The sequence below is a fragment of the Nannobrachium achirus genome (assembly GCF_963921795.1).
Source record: "Nannobrachium achirus genome assembly, chromosome: 10".
Lineage (NCBI taxonomy): Eukaryota > Metazoa > Chordata > Actinopteri > Myctophiformes > Myctophidae > Nannobrachium > Nannobrachium achirus.
The window spans coordinates 42,228,877-42,233,979 of NC_137819.1; positions in this window are offsets into that span (position 1 = coordinate 42,228,877).

The following is a 5,103-nucleotide window of genomic DNA, read 5'->3' on the forward strand; positions in this document are numbered from 1 at the left end:
TCCAAATCATGTCTAATCTCTCGAGACAGAGTCAATGATGGCCTATGCCATTGACTCACTCTTCCAAGGAAGAGAGATAGACCGAGGTGGGCGTCGCCCTTTCTTTGATGATGGGTTCCCAGATTGCATCATGTCAGATAGACATTATTTGGCATTGTTTCAGCATGCGGCTGTTACCATGGTGGCGACACTGTTTTTTTATCAGTGATGTCAGCAATGCAGACTGTTTCACCCGTTTATGCCCATATACAGGTTGGTGTTCCGTGATGTCAGTCAGTGATGTCGGGCATTGTTTCAGTGCTGGCCGACCCCCTGGAACCCCCCAAGGAACCCTGGAGGGTCCCCAGACCCCCACTTTGAGAACCAACCAATACTAAGAACTGTCTTAAAAAATAGGGTGTCATGATATCATGGAGCTTGATGAATGCAATTGAATCATTTCTTTTTTGCTATAATGCCTACATCATCAAGCTTTTGGTATTTGTTTATGATGATCAGGCTGCCTTCTGTATACTGTAGAAGGAATTCCCCCTGAGATCAACAAGTTAGAGTTAGTTAGAAGCACATCTGGCAGATAATCTAGCAGCGATTCACTCACTGTTGTGCTTTTGCATGACTACTGCCTTTCCCCCTCTCTGTGGGCTTTCTCTCTCTCTCTCTCTCTCTCTCTCTCTCTCTCTCTCTCTCTCTCTCTCTTCTCTCTCTCTCTCTCTCTCTCTCTCTCTCTCTCTCTCTCTCTCTCTCTCTATTTTGCAGCTGAATCACCAGAGAATATTGTAAGCAAGTAAAATAATGAATGTTCAAATTACACTGTGGCTTTCAGGGAGCACTATAGGCTATTAGGCTGTGGTGAGTTTCCTCTTCTAGCCCACATTTTCTTTACCGCATTGAACTGATAGAGCCTGCTCAGTGCTCAGGGGATAAATGTAATCTTGACTATCGGGTCAACATCTTTGTTTGACCTTCTTGGTTTTGAGATTAAAAATAAATACATTCTGTTGTTTTTGTCTCTGCTGAACTTCCACCCTTTTTCAGCTTTGAGGGTTTCCAACCCTGACAGATTCTCCATTGCAACAAGGATTTGATTAATCACTCCACCAAGAAATTATTAAAAAGCAAAACGTACAGTGGACAGGCTATGGCTTGCATTACTTACTTTGTTAAATAGACTAGATCGAGGTTGCATCCCATAACAGTTATGAACATGCCCAGGCTGCGACCTCAAACACCCAGAAGATGTTCACTCAAAGCCAACATACTGTACTATGCTTAAGCTTAACTGTGGTTCGTTTGTTCGTTTTGTATTGGGGTGTCTCGATGAATTGAATACGATAGGACCACAATGGAAACAAGCCCTCAGGGGCTTTTGGTGTTATCCTTTTAGCAGTATTGTATAATTGTACCTCTGTACTTTTTGCAAACATATTTCTTTAGTCAATCAATCAAAATGTTGGCTTTGAGTAACCTGCATTGTGTGCACACGCATGGATGGCGGTATGAGCAGCAAGAGATAACACTTAACACAAATGATTAGAATTGTGTTGACTAGTGCTTTACTTCATTATTTATATCATGAACTATACAGTATATAGGTAAATGCAAGTGTATGCTGGAAGAAAAAATAAACAAATAGTGGCAACAAACATTACCATATATTAGAGCTCCCTAGCTACATTTGGAACCTCACTCTCTGTGAGAAATGTGGCGCGTCGTGAGCTTGTAGATCTGCTATTTACTGAGCACGACACCGGCACGCAACTACAAATCACACATTTTCAAGTGATTCTTCCTGTAGAAGAACCCGTGTTTATTTCAAACACTGTCTATGACCCTTGCACTGAGGTAACACACACACAAACACAAACTCACACACATCATATGCATGTCACACACAATGTGTATTGTATTGGTAACAGAGTAGACCACAGTCAACAAACACATGTTCAAAGTGTTGCAATATCACATAAAGAGCCTCCTTTGACCTTTTTTGTCCTCTTCACGCGATTCCTTTTGACCTAATTTGATCTTGCCTCCACAACTGAGTGGGTTGGGTGTGTGTGCATGTATTACGAGATACTTGTAAGGGCTAAATGTCCCCACAAGTGTACAGAATTTGAGAAACATCAGGAGGATTTCTTTTTCTCTAATAACAGAAATTGTGATGGCATTCTTGATATCACTGTTCTAAAATGTTGATGTCTTTACAATGTGCGAGCATTCCGAGCAAGCGTGCGTGTGTGTGTGTGTGTGTGTGTGTGTGTGTGTGTGTGTATGTGCGTGCGTGCATGTGCGTGTGTGTGTGTGTGTGTGTGTTGGTGCGTGCGTGCATGCGTGCATGCGTGCATGTGTGAGCCTACAGAGTCAGAATGTCCAGATGTCTCTGCTTGTTGTCCCGTTCTCACACATTTGCGTGGACACACCCAGGAAAGAGGCTGTGGGAGAGACAGAGACGTGCACATTCTCTGCTCTCTCCTCATGTTCTGCTGCTCTCCCTGTGAGAGGAGTCTGGAGAGGACACTCAGACATTGGTGGAAGAGAAGTACGCTGATTCTTTACTTAACCACTTAAATCACCATGGAAACAAGGCCTCAGGACTTTTTAGTGTTATCCTTTTAGCCTCAGTGCCTGACTGTTTTCATTTCTGACTAATACAAGTATTCAATCCCTCAGGGCTCTATATTAGTGTCTTAATTTTCTGTTGTCTGTTATTGTGGAGAAGGCTTTTGCTTTTTCACCTGCACTTGTTTCTGTCTTTTTATCTAGTAAGGTTACCTTTGTACTGTTTTTATTGTGCAAAGAAATAAAACAAAAACAAAGCAAAACAACAATTTTCATTATCATATAATTGGATTGTATTTAGCAATGCATTAATGTGTTCATCACTTTAAAGCGGCACAATGTAATTTTTATTTTATGAATACATTTTGCATCTGAGCTGTATAATGAATAGACGTATAGATCCTTTAAATATTTAACTAAAGTAAAAGTCACTCAAAGTTGCAACGTGTCGTGTACTTTAGCTACTTCCCACCACTGAGGAACTTCAACCCTGGCCATCAGCGGCCAATCTGCTGGTGTCAGCTGATAGGCGTGTGTACACACACGCACACGCACGCACGCACACACACACGCGCACAGTCGCACACACTCACGAACGCGCACACACACACGCACACGCACACACGCAAACACACACACACACACACACACACACACACACACACGCAAACACACACACACACACACACACACACACACACACACACACACACACACACACTGTTGTGTGTTTAGACCAAATACAAGTGGCACAGGTCTTTGCCTAAAGCGTTGATACTGTATAGGTCAGGGGTTTTCAATGTTTTCAGGCCAAGGACCCCTTAGCTGAGAGAGATGAAGCAGGGACCCCCTCTACATATTGTATAAATGTGTGATGCAGATTTTCATCAATTTCATAGGTAGATTCATAGACTTGTTTGACATCAGTCTGTTGGATTTTTGTTTTAGTTAACTTGACCTGTCACTCTGTACTTACTTAGTCTTCTCTTTTTCCCCTCTACACCAAACCTATTTGCCGAAAATAGCCGATCTACAAGCTCTCAGATTGTAGAGCTGCTATTTTTGGCTAAAGTTCTCCTCCGAATAGGGATGCGAGGGTTCAAGTTGTTAATTTAAAAGAATGATCCTATCACAAAGGTTTGGCGGCCCCCCTATAGTAACTCTGAGGACCTCCTAGGGGTCCCGGATCCCCTGTTGAAGACCCCTGGTATAGGTTATTATGAGACGCAAGGTTGGCAACCTGAAACATCACAGCAGCCACATACATCCTGAATTTTCACTTGGAACATTTGATCACTTGTGGTTTTGCAGTGTACGACGATTTACAATTGCAAGTTAGGCATTTAGCCTCTTAATCCAGAGCGATTTACAGTAAGCGAGGACAGCACAAGGTAATACGTCAAATGCATAGAAACAGTATTCTAAAATCATAGGTAAACCAAGAACCTATCATCAGTCTAACCGTAGAATAACCAAATAAATCAATTGTCTGTACATTGAAGCTATACACACTGACTGTAGGATGCCAGGTCAACAATGACTTGGTATCAGTCTACATAACATGCTATATATAAAGTACATTTTGGAATTTATAAGCCTGCAAGGTAGTCGAGGCTAGGGTAAGTGCTACGGTAAGTGCTATGGGCTAAGGTGGAGTCTGAAATCTGAAGAGGTGATTCTTCAGGTTACGTACTACAATGCTATTTCTGTTAGCACTGGCCAAAAATAAGTACGTTTCATTGTGACATGCATAAACGTTTGGTTTTCTCTAAAAACTCATCCCTTTTGCGATTGACACAGGCAAAGCAGGGCAGTTTTGTTTGTATAGCACATTTCAACAAGGCAATTCAACATGCTTTAAATGACATTTGGATGCATAAAAGAAAAGAAGTAAAAAGAACAGATACACAATTTGTAAGACGCCCTAAGGGCGAGAAGCGACCCTTGCTGAGACCACATGAGACTGACACAATATGTCCGCATTCCCAAATATGGGCTTAATATTGATGACATCAGGGATCTCCATATATGGGCATAAAAGGGACAAGAACGGCCATATATGGAGCATGAGCATGACATGAGGCATGACGACTGACTGACTGACTGATTGAGGCGGAGGTTTTGATACTAACTGCTCCCTGCGGTGGCAATTAAGAAAAAAGAATAGTAACTCAATCAAAGGCAGTGTCAAACAGAAAGGTCTTTAGATGTGCTTTAAGGAAATAAGAGTGGAAACAGACCTGCAGTTTTCTGGCAGTTTGTTCCAGATATGTGGTGCATTAAAAACTAAATGCTGCTTCCCAATGTGTATTTGTGGTTGTAAGGAGAGACAGCAGACCTTTCCCAGATCACCTGAGAGGTCTGGATGGTTCATATCAGCACACAATCTTTAATGTATTTTGGCCCCTATAAACCATTCAAAGCTTAGACCAAGAGTAGTGTTTTGAAATCAATTATTTGACACATGGGGAGCAAGTGTATCACAGATGAACCAAATAAGCCCTGTATACTTCAACACACTTTGACTTGACTAGTACGTTGACG